The sequence below is a fragment of the Phyllostomus hastatus genome, unplaced genomic scaffold (assembly GCF_019186645.2).
Source record: "Phyllostomus hastatus isolate PE091 unplaced genomic scaffold, TTU_PhHast_1.1 phas_scaffold_1066, whole genome shotgun sequence".
In the NCBI taxonomy this organism is placed as follows: Eukaryota; Metazoa; Chordata; class Mammalia; order Chiroptera; family Phyllostomidae; genus Phyllostomus; species Phyllostomus hastatus.
In genome coordinates, this window is record NW_025334004.1 from 28478021 (window position 1) to 28493119 (window position 15099).

The window sequence follows — 15099 nt, forward strand, 5'->3', positions numbered from 1 at the left end:
GCCGTTTTTGGTCAAAAACTGCTGACCACTCAGGGCGGTGTGGGCAGGTGCGCACATAAATCACCCACCATGAAATGGGCAGGTGCACTGAGTCTTCAAAAAATTCACTGAAGCCAAACACAGCCTCTCACAACAACGCCAGCTGGCACACCGACACAGATGGGCTCCTAGAACACTCACCCAGCAGGGGAAGCCTGTACCGCAAGGGGCTTGCCCTCCAGAAGATAATTCTGGGTTTTTCTGCCCTCTCCCCAACCTTGTAACATGGACAATGCCACACGTGGAGGGTCAGACTTAATCCTCACGTCACCCCCGCAGGCTGGTAGGATTATCATCACATTTTACAAGCGAGCAAACTGAAGCTCACCAAAGATATGTCGTTAGCAAGCAGGGGAGCGAGGATTCAAAGCCATTTATCCAGAGAGACCGTCCACTTAGCTCCATGCCAGAGGGGTGGTGGGGTTTTGCTCAAAAAATCAGCACCTCATCCAGGTGTGAGCAGCCTGCGTCCTACCCTGCATCCCACTCTGCGAGAGGAACTCAAGTCCGCGAGGTCCTAAGTGGGCCAAACTTCTTTATTTCACTGCGTCCTTCACACTGTGCCATCAGGAAAGAGACCCAACCATCGTGAAACAGTTTTCCAACGAGAACTGGAGTCTCGAGGGCCTCCTGGTGGACCCTCAGCAGCTGGGTTCCCAGGGCCTTCTCGCGCCCAGCCCGCCACTCACGGGGACTCGCGTCTGTCGCAGCCCCTCACGGCGATCACTCCCCATCTCCTTGGGCGCATCCGTGGGACGGACTGTCACACGCCAGCAGGCGAGGGTCATCTGACCGCGGGCACCCAATGAGGATTTCCCCCTGACCGTGAGCCCTCCAGCAGGGGCGCCTGAAGCGGAGTTACCCGGAGTTCAAGCTCGTAAAGAAGGCTGCCCGTGTTGTTAGACCCGGAATGTGAAGCCCAGGTTTCTCAGGCCATCATGCTTTTCCTGTGACCCGGGGTGTGACGTCCTGGTGTCACTTTGAGACACTGCGCTGGGCAATCGGGGACATCCGGCCCTGCATCCCGGCCAGGAGCAGCGTGAACCCCTGCAGAGTCCCACGCAGGTCCCGAGACCCCAGAAACAAAACCACAGAGCTGCTGTGACGGAGGGGCAGGGGCAGACTGGGGTCCATCCCTCCTCCCCAAACTGTCCCCACCGTGGTGGTGACAGCACGAGGCAGGCTGTGGCTGACGGGGAGAGAAAGGCTCCCAGACTGGGTACAAGGGGCTAGAATGGGGCATTTCAGTCCATCTGGAGCCTTCGGGCATCTGACTGTTTCCGCACTTGTCCTTATTGTCGGCGTTTATGTAGCAGAGGTTAGTGAGTCTCCTGCTTATTGGGGGCTGTCATGTTTGACGGCCTTTGTACACATGAGGATTGTTAGAGCCCCCTGAACGGATTGGGGGAGCTTCCTGTCCGCAGGGCTTTCTCAGAGCCCCCAAAGGAGGTCCCGAAGCTTCTGGAGCCCTTAAAAGTAGCTCTTCAGCTGATGCTGCACCCACACACACGCACATGTGCACACGCACACATATACACACGCACACACAGGCAAAGGCTACACTGAGGGGACCCCTGGCTTCCACGGGAACACCTCAGGGGACTTCCACGGCCAGAGGCTGCTCCCTGGGGGGCCTCTCGCTGTCTCCTGGGTTGAAACTGGTCTCCCTGTGGCTTCCGCCCACTGGCCCTGCTGCTGCCCTTGGCTGCCAGAGTAAATACAGAAGTTCAGTCCCTCGGCCAGGAGGACGGTTTTCCGCCTCTGTCTTCCATGATGAGGCCCAGCCCGGCTTCCCCCGTGAACGTGTCTGCGGCTCCATCCAGACAGGAGGGGCGGTTTTACACACGAACCATGGAGGAGGGAAAGCCGCTCACTCCTCTCCTGCGAGGCCTCGCCTCTGCTCCCCGACGGCAGCCGGAAGACGCGACAGGGCGCCTCGTCTTGTCCTGTTCCTGACGGAGTAAGTCCTTCTCCAGCCCACCAGTGTACTCCTTAGAAGGTCACAGCTAGAAGGGGAGATCACGGGGCCCGCTGCACGGGGGGAGGGGGAGACCGAGGCCCACGCACAAAATGTTTCGCCCAGAGTCACACCCTTGGGAGCCAGCAACGCCAGAGACGGAACCCAGGCCTCCGGTCTCCCAGGCCCAGGCTGTTTTCTGTACCCGGTGCCGCCTTCTCACAGGTGAGAACGGCATGGATCCAGAATCCTGTTTTCTATGATGTCAGGTATAGAACTTTCCTCAACCAAAAGCAGGTACACGTTGACAACTACGAGTGAGCCCGGGGAGGCAATGCAGAGTATCAGACACCGGAACCCTTCCCCGTCACCCGGCACGTGTGGTCACACTGTGCGCACCAGGACAATAAACGACACCCTCGCCGCCTCCCCAAGGGTTGGTAGACGCACGGGAGACGACAGACAGGAGAAAACGTGAGATCAGCTAGGCAGCCAGAACCCGCCCGACCCGACTGCCCGGGGCTTCGGTCGCTCGGCCCGTGTGCGCCCGGGGCAGCCTCCTGCCGCCGGCCGTGTTGACGTGCTCACGCCATAGGATTCCGATCAGAGGCCGGAGCGGTTTTGCAGTCCCCCAGCCTGGGTTCAAACCTCTGCTCTGCCTCTCAGCAGTTACATGACCTCGAGCAAATTCCCTTCCCGAGACTTTGTCCCCCCCTATAAAGTGGGGACAAGCACTGTCGTCTGTAAGACTCCAACTCGCAGAGAGCGCAGGGCGGGGACATAAGGGGTGACGGAGGGAGACTTGACTTGGGGAGGGGCCTCACAGTACAATATACAGATGATGTATTGTAGAAACGTACACCTGAAACCTATATAATTTTATGAACCAGTGTCACCCCCATAAACCCAATTAAAAAGAGAATTAAACTAGCAATTCCAAAATAAACTGTATTGCCCTTCACTGGGTTATTTTCCTCCTTAGCGAGCAGCCAAGACACAAATCGCACCAGCAGGCTGGTGGCCGCCTTGACTTTCTCAGCTATGTGTTTGTGGCTGCGGCTCAGACGCCGCCTCCAGGCTGTCCCCCTCCTGGGGCAGGTACCACTCTCTGAGGCCGCACACGAAGAGTAGCGAGCCAGCAGCAGGAAAATGAAAGGAGAAAAAACAAATGAGCGAGGAAGCGAATTAGTAAAAAATGCCACTCTGTGTCCCCAGTGCCTGGTACACAGTAGGTGCCTAATAAATATTTCTGATACTAATGGAAGAAAAGCTGAAAATTAAATGTGCAACACAAAAGGTGAACAGAGGACTGGGGGCCGCGGGAGCAGGAGGGGAGAGCGCCATCCAGCTGAGCCAGGCCCCTCCGGCAGGGTGGTTGGGGCGGATGGGGGCAGGGTGGGCCTTGGGAATGTCTCACACAGGGCGGGGGTGGGCAACGCAAACCGTCTCCGGGGCAGGCTTCACGCCTGTGTGATCTGTGCAGCCACACGGGGCCCCCACTCCGTCGAACGCTCTGCTGTTGGCATCTTGAAATTCTTAACACGTTCCCAACAAAGGGCCCCACCTTGTCATCTTACACTGGACACTGCGGATTACGTAGATGGTTTTGAATATACAGCAGCGCTTTTTCCACTTAGCCCAGAAAAACATAGATTAACTCAAACGTCTGAGATATTTATACAGCCTAGTCATCCCCAGGCTGAGCGCACTGAGTGAAGTCATGCTCAGACACGAAACCAGAACTGCGGTGGGGAAGGGGGCCACGGGCAAGGGGAAGGAGAGCAGTTTGCATCTGATCTTCCCAGAGAGTCCCCATCACGCGGGAACGCCGTGTGTGCCAGGTGACAGCTGAGTTATTCACTGTAAGCCGCGATAAATCCCTGTCACGGGGTGACGGCCGCAGGGGTCATTGTTTGCTGACATTCCAAGAGGCAAGAAAGGGAAGGTCACGCAAAGGACCAGGACCTAAGGAGTTAACTTTTTTTACGCACAGAACAGTAGGGTCTCAGAGAAGTTTTACATTGAACAAAACACGTATATACAATATGACAGCAAAGGGGGCCAGCCTTCAAGTCTCTATGTAAACATCACGGCTGCCTTTGGAGTTCTGGAACTCTTACTCCTGAAAACCTTATATTTTATTTTCAAATGGCATCCCCCCTGCCAAGAAGTTACATTTTTTCCCTTCTTTAAATAAGCAGCAAGGGTAATGGCATGATGAACAAATTTCGTTTCTTTGGTTCGGCTTTTTCCATCCCGAACACGGCCGCTGCGAGGCCAGATGGCACCGGAGCAATTGCTAGTAAGTCAATACATCTGGCGACATTCCTGAAATGACAAATCTGATGGAGCGACGTCCAGCTCCTACACAAAGCCTCTTTTCAGAACATTTTCACTGGGACTTGTCTGCTATAAGCAGAACCTAATGTGTGAAAACAAAATAAAATAGAGCTCTTTCACCGCCCCGTGCTGAAGTTTCATTTTCACTGCTTTTATTAATGCGACTCTCCGCCTGCCCTACTTCTGCACCTCGACCTGAGGCCGGGGCACATTCCCTGCCTGACACCGGGCGCCCGCGCCGCGGCCTCCAAACGCTGACGCTGTTGGAACTGCTAACAGTTCAAAGCAGAGTACAATGAACCCATTGGTTTGTGCGCCACAAGCTTCAAGCTCATTTAGCAAATCCCCTGCAGGAAAGGACCAGTGAGAGAGGTGAGCGGAGGGCGGGATTGGAACCTGCCTCCCGCCCCATCTTTCACCAGGGGAGTTGGTGAGTGGGGCCTCGGGCCTTCGGTAGGACGACGGTCTGTTAGGGGGCTGCTGGCATGACCACAAAAACTGCTGCAAGACCACCAGGAGAAAAAAGAGTTCTGCTGGAATCTAGGGGTTTATTAAAAAAAAAAAAAAAGTCACTTCCCCCAAATCATCAGGCTGGTCCACCCAGTGCAACCTGTTTACAGCGCCTTCCTCAGGGAAGCCTCAGTCTGGTATGGAAGCGGTCATCTGGTCTCCTTCTTCAGCCGACCTTGTCTCATAACTCCACCGAGTTCAAATTTATTGAGTGCCAAGTAGGTGTTGGACTCCAGGACACAGTAATAAGATAAAATTGTTTCCATTCTCAGAAGCTTGCAGGCTAGGAGGAGACAGATGATAAACAAGAAAACAAAGGAGTAGACTCGATTGTTCTGGTAGGAGTGAGCATAACGAAGAAAAGAAACAGAGGGGTGGGACAGAGCGAGAGTGGCGAGGCGGACGGTGAGGGGGCGGCTTCAGATAGGGAGGCCAGGGGGGCCTCTGACCTGCACCCACAGGAGGAGGAACCAGCCAGCTGTGCAAAGAGCCCAGCAAACGCGGTCCAAGCGGAGCTGCTGGCCCCCAGCAGAGACCCCGGGGCGGGGGGGGGGGGGGGAGCGAGGCCCAGAGAACAAAGGGACACAAGGAGCCAGGGCCAGCAGTGGGAGACGTCAGAAAGGAAGCGAAGGGGTGCGTTGCCCACGGGAAGGGGCTTAGGTGTTATTGTAGGTCTCAACAGGAGTCACTTTCGTCCCTCAGGGGTACATTTTTGGCACTATCTGGAGACATTTTTGGTCGCCCGGACTGCGGAGCGGAGGAAGAGAGGCTGGTGGTGCTGGCCCCAGCAGGTAGAGACCAGAAACGCCACTAAACATCCCACAATGAACAGAACACGCCCCACGGTAAAACATCTTCGGGCCCCAAATGTCAACAGGGGCGACATTCCGTAACCCTGCCGTGAGAGTCGTGGGGGGGAACAAATGGAAAGATTCAATCACAGAAGTGATGCTGCAAAGGTTCTAGAAAGCAGACCGGGATACGAAACTCATTGCTGATCGCCCTGCAAGGCTAACTCGTCAGAGAGAACATTTGCTCTCCTTCTGGGAGAAAGGCCGCGAGCATCTTGGTGCCACGTTCCCACTCCCAGGCGTCCCCGAGCACCGCCACCACCAGAGACCAGACTTCCTGGAGCGGCAGCTGGCTTGGCATCCCCGCGCTGCCCGGCCCTGTTGGCCCGCTCCCCTGGCAAATGTGGCTTTGCTTCTCAATCTAAGTGACATTTGAGCTCCACGCAGGATGTCAGAACTGCTGGAAACGTACGTGGCAGGGCGCCCTTTCAGCCCTGCAGCGCGGTTCAGGGGGTGGACCCAGATGCCCCGGCAGTCAGTCCCCGGCCGGAAGCCTGTCCTGAGGCTGACGGGAGAGTAGGAAACCCTGGCCCTGGCTGGACCCACTGATCCCATTCGGTAAAAGACGGCGAAAGTCACTCCGAAGAGCAGTCCACACCGGCAACCTCTGCGCCTTTCTTCGGGAATGTGCGGGTTTCGAATTGCTCCGCACCCCCAGGACCTGTCCATCACCTGAGGTGAAGGTGATAAATGGCATTTCCCATTGTGCTCTGTGAGTTTCCTCCTGGGGCGGTGAATTTCCTACCAGACCCTTCTGAGTCGGCACCGCTCTGCTCTCCCTCGCCTATTCCGTATTTCCTGCCGTAACATACAGAGACGCGTCCTCCGCGTACTTGCGAATACATTACTATGAAGCTGCTGCTTAATCGTTTTATGCTGATCAGCCCATCACACCCGCGACTCCATTAAAAACTCTTTAAAAGTGGAAACGGCATCCAGCTACCTTGGCGATGCTTCGCATTCAGTCGTGTTCCCCGTGCCGTGCCCTTTCCTGCAGCTTTGCTGTGAAAGGGTTAAGCTCTTTGTATAGTCCAGATTTGTTTTATTAATACGAAGCACTTCTCTCTTTGAAGTCGAACGCTGGAAGAATTTACTAAGGCATATTTAGCAGCTGAGCACTAAATGGAAAACATGCTCAGAAGTCACAGCAGTCGGAGGTTTGGACAGTGGGCCCCCAGCACAATGGAAGCTGTGGCGCAAGAATGGGCGCACGCACTCGTTACGCTGGACAGTGACTTTGGATGCTATTAGAAAGTCCAAGGGCAAGATCTGTAACATTTCTGTTCCGGTTTTGCTGAGTGCCGCATTTCCCCCATGCGTCTTGTCCATTTCAGAAAATGAGCTGCTTTGGGGAATGCCACCACACTCTCAGGTTAAAGGCTCAAACTATGGCAACACTAGTCAGGAGGACAAAGCACCGATGCGTACTCTACAGGAGATGTGCTTCCTTATATATTCCACGTGCCGAGAAAGCCTCCGCCGTGGGCAGTCGCACACACGTGCACTGCCACGTGCAACGAACGCACGAGTGTCCGTTACAGCTCTCACGAGTGAGAACCACCAAGCTGTCCCTCAGGAAGTGTCTGGGTAAGTGAACTATGTTGTAGTCCTATCATGGAATTCCATTTAGCAATCAAAATGAACCAGGTTTATGTGCATCGACATCGTTCTGATGCAACCTTAAAGCACGTGCGTATTCATTGCTTATGGACACACACAGGGTTAAAACATACAGACGCGGACACGAGAACGGCCCACACCAAGTCCAAGGGGCAGAGCTGTGGTCTGCAGGCACCGGGTGACAGCACTGGCAATGTTACTGTCCGAAAACAGGTGGCATCTACCTAACGGGCCGACCAAGAGTGGGTGGAGCGAGGACTGACCTTCGTGTGTACCTGATAGGTTCTTTCTCTTTAACGGGGTCTGAGGCTCATTGGACAATGTTTACTTTCGATGTTGGTAGGTAAGTGTTTTGTTTTCTGTGCTCTTAGGTCTTTTGGAAGGCATACTGAAGTGTTCACGTGTCTTAAAGATCAAACTGAAGCCAAGTTTTGGAAGTTAAATGTCTCTGTTGTACCAACCTAGAGAAAAGAGAATCTTTCTACCGATGATAATTTCTACTTCCCTAGTTCCCTCAGCCCCTCATCCCATAAATCCTATTTACCACAGCCTGTCACTTCCACCCGAAAACTAATCCAGAAAGCCTCATTATCAATTATAAAGAGGCTTAGCCAAAAAGAAAAAATAAGTGATACTCGGGAAAGGCATCTGAGAAAACCCAAACCCAAGATAGCCAGCCTTTGACTCTTCCCAGATGAGGCCAAGTTCAAGGAGTTCATCATCACCAAGCCCTTATTGTATGAAATGTTAAAGGGACTTATCTAAGAAAAAGAAGATTAAAACATGTATAGTAAAATGACAGCAAACTCACAACTATTAACAACCACACCTAAAACAAAAACAAAAACTAAGCAAACAACTAGAACAGGAACAGAACCACAGAAATGGAGATCACATGGAGGGTTAGCAACAGGGGAGTGGGAGGAGGAGGAGAGGGGGAAAAGATACGGAGAATAAGTAGCATAGATGGTAGGTAGAAAATAGACAGGGGTGGGCAAGAACAGTATGGGAAATGTAGAAGCTAAAGAACTTATGACACATGGACATGAACTAAAGTGGGGGAATGTGGGTGGGAGGGGGTGTGCAGGGTGGAGGGGAATGAAGTGGGGAAAATGGGACAACTGTAATAGCATAATCAATAAAATATATTTAATAAAAAATAAAAATAAAACCGGAGGGAGCAAAACTCCCTCCCAAAGATGCAGCTCGGGGGTCATGACACCGTGGGGAATCATCCTGATAGCAACATTAATAACCCCACACCCGATGGGGACGGTCCTCTGATTACCCTTCTACCACAGGTGGGGAAACTGAGGCACGGAGCCGTGAAGTCACTTGTCCAAGCTCACACGACTGGGAGTGGTGGGAAAATCCTATTGCTAATTCTATCGGGAAGTGAGCACCCTCCCTCGCACGCCCCCTGAGCGAACAGATTCAGCCCTGCCTGGGCCCTTAAGTATTTCATCTATCGCGATGTTCTGGGGAGCTGACACCGACCTGCGTACCCTGCCCACTTTCGGAGCGCAGGCTCATTTTCCCCACAACCGTCTCCGTCTGGGGGCTAGACCGACCGACACGCGGGCTGGGCCCAGTGGCGCCGCGCAGGGCAGGGCGGAGGCCGCCCCCACTCCTAAGCAGAAGGGGGTGCCAGGTAGCCCGCCGGAAACGCCCGGAGAGCGACCGACCAGGCCCGAATACCGCGGCTCCACCCGGGGACAGGGCGGGGGACCCGCCCCACTCTTCAGCCTTCAGAACAGTCCGAACAGCAGCCACACTTGACCTCATCGCCCTTGATCGTGGAAAAGCCCCCCGCGTTCGCCGTTATCTTCCCGTCCCAGACGAAAACCCGCAGCTCAGGCGGCGCAGTGACGTGCGTGCGGCGGAGTCTCGGAGTGGCCAAGCCGGCCTCCAAAGCCGGTGCTCCGAGTCCAGATCCGTGCTCCTTCGCCCGGACCTCGCTGCCGCTTTCTGAGGGATTCGGTGAAACGGTGCCCCTCCCCCCAAAAAGGACAGTCCGAGCCCTCACCCCTGGTACCGTGCACGGGACCTTATGAGGAAATAGCCTCTATGCCTGGAATCCGGCTGAGGCTCCCCAGATAAGGTCCCCCTGGGTTGAGGGTACATCCTAAATCTGATGGCTTGTGTCCCTGCAGACTCGTCAGAGACTCGGGGGGAAGGCCGGGAGAAGCACGTGAAGACGGAGACAGAGCTAAGCTGCCACAAGCCACGGATCCCCCCGGGAACTAGGAGAGAGGCAGGGACACATCCCCCCTGAGCCTCCAGAAGCAGGGAACCACGCCGGCCCCTCGGTTTTGGGGGTCTGGCCTCCGGAATGGAGAGCCAATGAGCTGCTGTTGTCTCATGCCACCAAGTGTGTGGCCACCCGTGGCGGCAGCCCCAGAAAACCCATCTGCCCTGTGCCAGGGCCTGGGAACTTCCTAAGTTTCATCACGGACTCCCACAGACGACCACCGGAAGGGGCGCCCAGCCCCGAGGTCCAAGTCCCAGCGGGCTCTGAGCAGGAACGCCGTGACTTTGCTCTTCAGACGCTCGGAGGCAGGGGAGAGCGCAGCCGAAAGCACGCATTTCACAAAGAGCCTGCAGTTTCTGCACGACAGAGCTATGATTTTATATAGTTGGGGCTCTTTTCTCGAGGGCCAGCCCCCGGAGGCGGGGACAGTGTGATTTATGAGGCCGTCTGCCGAGACGTGCTACCAGCGCAGACCGAGCTCCCATGCCTCTTCTCTCTGGACGTGCCGAGTGTGGGCCGACAGTGACTGGTAAGGACCAGGACGCGTCTTCCTCCCACCACATTTTAACATCTTCAGTCGTATTTGTGATACTTCCAGAAGGCCTCTGAATGCCAGCAAATCCGCGTAGCTAACCATCATTGCTTTGTACTGAGCTCCAAGCTGTCGGAAAAGAAAAGGGGACGGGGAGGGGAGGGGAGGGAAGGGGAGGGAAAAGGCAAGATGAGTCTGATTTTCATGGCCAGGCTGTGTGTCCCACTTGGAACTCACTCCTGAAAAAAAAAAAAAACAGTTCAAATCCCCCCAAGGTCTAGCTGTGCTGGGGCCTGGGACTCCAGGACAGCTGTCACCCTCATGTGGAATGAGGGACTTGTGGGGTCAGCTTGCCTGGGAAAGTTGGCAGAAGTGGGCACTCACCAGTGACTACTGTCGCTTGTCATAACAGCAGAGATTACGTTCTCATAGTCTAAACACTTTTTAAATTAGTGTCTTCTTGATAGTTTCTTGTATATTTAATGAGGCGCTGGGTTATGAAGTCAGGGAATCTTTAACTACATTCAAGCTGTGGACAAGGTTTTTGCACCCAAAACAGACTTCGGGAGAGGTTTCTACATGAGAATGTGGTTATCAGGAGATATTTCATTCACATCTCAAAAACCCTGAAACGGAAGACTTTCCTCTGAAACACTTCGCTGGAATTCTTTTACATTAAATCTTCTATGAATCCTTCCATGGCCCTATAGGATGTTGTGCATGCACGAGGACACACCTGGAGAGCCCCGTGTCCCACAGCCGCCCGGCACAGCCGCCCAGGGCTGCCCAAAGTCACCCGTCGTCCTCACAGCCCAGGGCCCCGTCCTTCGGGGCCTGCCTGCGCTCCCACAAACACCTTCACTGAACCCACCTTCCCGCCCCACCCCCACACTCCGAAGTCCACAGAAGGGCACGGGCGGGGGTTTCAGGGGCTCTGAACCTGCGTTCACCGAAGTCACGGGTCTGTGAATGGGGGCGGGGGAGATGACAGTCCATCTGGCTCTTCCCTTTGAAATGGGGTCCAGAACTTAAGGTGTCCAGGAGACTTTAAGATGTCTCCATCCCCCCACCCAGGGTGTGGGTTGGGGGAAGGGACAAATGGAGCAGGGCCATTGAGATCTGTTTTGCATAGCAACAGCCTTGCAGCTACCCTCTGGCGTGGTCATTTAACATATCTATAGCCTTTGACTGGTCGCTTAGATATGTTAAATAACTGTGATCATCTCTGAGCCAGGGGAATGGAAGTAACTTCCCCACCAACACGTGACTGGGGGCAGATCCCCCAGGCTACAGCTCCTGCGTGGGAGCTCGGAGAAGATTGGCTCCAGGATATGGGGCCACACCTGCCCAGACTCAAGATGGCAGCCCAGTAAAGCTGGAAGGGTATGAGTTCCAGCATGTGAAGCCGAGTGTGGGAGGAGTCGGAAATGAGGCTGCAGAGGAAGACTGGTCGCGGGGATTTAAACCCAGACTTGGCGGCCATTAGGAAAGAGAACCACGCAGCTTTGACGGAGTGAAGACTCCTGCATCCCAGAGAGAACCGTGCTGCTTGAGGAGAGAGAACCACGCGGCTTTGGCAGAGTGGGGACTCTCCCTTCCCGCAGCCATAGGAAAGAGAACCATGCGGCTTTGACGGAGTGGGGACTCTCCCCTTCCCGCAGCCCTGAGAAGGAGAGCCATGCGCAGCCCTGAGAGGGAGAACCACGAGGCCTGGACGGAGTGGGGACCCCCGCAGCTTTAGAAGGGGGAACCACCACCTGGTTTTAGCAGAGATCCCGGTGACTCAGCCGAGGGTGCCGGGAACCCAGGGAGGTCTCCCAGTCGAGAAGGAGGACTAACTAAGAACCAGAGGACTGTCTGAGCCATGGACTTCGTTTTCCTTCCCTGAGATACGGTACTCTGGACTGGGCAAAGGGGGAAGGAAGGAAGGACTGTGTCTGTTTGTGGGTGTTTTAAGTGACTTTGGGATTTTTGATAAAGACATTAGGTCACTACTTTAAGTTTGTATAGCATTAAATAAACATTTCCTTTCCTTTTCACGAATCTCTGGCATTGAGAGACGTCTTTCCTCTGGCAGCGGACATAACAGACCCGGGGCTTTCTTTCAATAATAGTATATTGTCCCAGGCCCCCTTGTTCTGTTCTGTAACACCCAGACGTCATATCACGTTCAAGGTGCTGCAGATCCCAAGGTTTCACGCCTGCTCATCGTCACTGTTCCAAAATGTCACTGATGAGCAAACCCGCTCCTTGAGAGTTCTTATTATACAACATCTTAACTAAAAGTACCTGCATCGGGATTTTTTTTTTCAGGTTGTTTAGTAACTTCGTCTTGGTCTCATTGATTCCCCTGAGGGTCCTGCACACTTGGTTTCACGCAGCCAAGAACATTGATGTGAGGCTGTGAGGGGTCCGGGTCCAGAAACAGGTGAAGGGGCCCCTTGGCGAACAGGCACGCACGCACCCTCGGCGGGGCAAGCACCGCACCCCTTTCATTGGCCCCCTGGATTCTCCGCTAAAGTCACCCTGCCTCTCTCCAGCCACGTCCGTGCTGTCAGTCACACAGCCACTCCCCCGCCATCCCAACTCCAAAATGACCACAGCACTGTTCTTCCTACTGTTCATATTGTCTAAACAATCTAACTTTTCACTTTCCAAATATAAAATTATAGTATTGAATGTGCTGTCTAAAACACTAATGGCCACCTGTACCCCTCTCAGAGACTGTCACAGCCCCCTGCACCCCCCTTGACTACTCTCTTCCCATTCTTTCAAAGCTGCCACCCCCTAAGCTACTAGCTCTGTGCCTCTGACCCCACTGCCTCCCCCCTCCACCTGGCACCAAGCTGGCACCAAGCAGTCCCTTTATGTCATAAACGCTCCCTGGCTGAGATGCGTCCGCTCGGCCTCCACTGCAGGCCGCTGATACGTCCCCACAGTGACCTGGTAACTGCACCCCCCCTCCTCCCCACCGCCCCCACGTCCCCCCTCCATCAAAGACCTGGTCACGCTGTGCGCTCACTCTAATGCCACTTACAGGAAGGATACGGCAGAGACTGCTCAGGAAGGGAGGGAGACCCTTCTGAAGGTCACTCGGGGTCACCCGCTGAGTGCCCCCCTCCCCCACCCACATCCCAGAGGCTGACGCGGCCCTCTCCCTGTCCGAGCTGGTCCCACGTGGGTCTCCAGCTCTCCACACACTACCTGTCACAGTCACACCTTCCTCCAAGGCCCCACTCCCTTCCCCACTGTTCGAAAAGGCATCCTGAGTCCCCTTGTTCGGAGCTAACCCCTCCTTCCCCCAAACGCCCCCGCCCTTCCGGCACGTCTTCCTCCCAGCACCTGGCCTCGCACGCAGAATCCCAGCACAGGTCAGGGCACTGCCGTCAGCTCCATGCACCGGGCAAACACTGCACGAGTGAATTCACGAGAAAAAGAACACGACCGTGCAGGAAATTCCCTGCCGGTCCCCTCCCTGGGCACACATGTCTCCGAGGGAACCCAGGGGACACGCGTCTGCTGTTCCCGCGTGCCTCTTGTCCTGGGGCACCCTCCCTCTCCGGGAATCACACGAGCAGCGTTTAGAGACCCGCACGGCCCCGCACACGAGCAGCCTCTCCAGCCGGAGCACAGCCGACAGAGCGGCCCTCTGTGTGGAGGACACGGGGCCGAGTCCATTGGCTGAAATAACACTTGGCTCCAACTCTATGCAGTTTCTGTGGGGGGCTAACTTTAGAACCCCGCCTGCCTCCGAGACTGGATCCCCCCCTTATCTATTTGCCTCCCCCCCTGGACTTTGGGCCCCAGAGGATGGGGACATGTCATCCATTCCAGGCGCCCTAAGGGACACAGCACTTTCAAAGTGCTTAATGACGCTGGGTCCGCCTACTGCGCAAAGGGTCAAAGGCACAGACACTGCTCACTGAATAAACTGTAATGTCATTTAACTCCTCTTTTCCAAACATAAATATAGACTTCCTAAAAATCACCAATTTTCTAAAATTCCCAAATCCAACCCAGCATTTTCCTTCCTGTGCCACCATATCAAGAATCACAACTTCTTAATAAACATGCTGATTAAGCCTGGTATTGAGGCCTCCTTAGAAGTTTTAAACTTACTTTCAAACTGGGTTCTTATCTACCTGCCATCTGCCCTTAAAAACGACATGTCCTCATTTACTTCAGGCCCCTGGTCTAAAAGAAAAGCCAACCAAATAACAGTTACAATGAAATATCACTACATTAATTGCAAAAGGAAATGAGCTTCAAACAAGTAAACGCTGCAGGCAATGAGTAGCCCACTGTGTTTCCGAGCATTTCAAAGGACAAAATTGAAAATTGGAAAAGATCAATATCGAGGCAGCAGCGATCTGCAACAGTAATAAATAAAGATGCCTTTCAGGCCCATTAACCACTGATCGCATCTTGGATCAAAACTAGCAGAACAGCTCCTGGGCTGTTTGAAGGGGCGGCCACGGGGCTCATCCTAGGAAGCAAGAGGGCCAGTCCTGGGTCTGTTTCATGTTGAAGAAACCTCCGTGGTTTGGGCTGCTCGTGAGGGGGACGGAGGGCCTTGCGGAGGGCCTAGCGCCTGCTGAGCGTGGACAGGAGAGCTCCCTTCCAGCCCGCGATGGCACAGGGCAGGGGGGACAAGAGGGCACAGGGCAGGTGTCACTCCCAGGAAGACCCTGCTGGCTGCACCCGTGTGGATGACGCCACTGAGCCACACCTCGGTATGGAGTTGGATTTCAAGGACTTGAACCACTGCCCCAGGGCTCCTGGGCAAAGCCTCCCTCTGCGTTTAGAATTTAAACCAGAAAAACAACAAAAAAACCTGTGGTACATTTACACGATGGAATTCTACGCAGCAGAAAGAAAGAAGGAGCTCCTACCCTTTGTGACAGCATGGATGGAGCTGGAGAGCATTATGTTAAGTGAAACAAGCCAGGCGGTAAGGGACAAATGCCATATGACCTCACCTATAAGGGGAAACTAATCA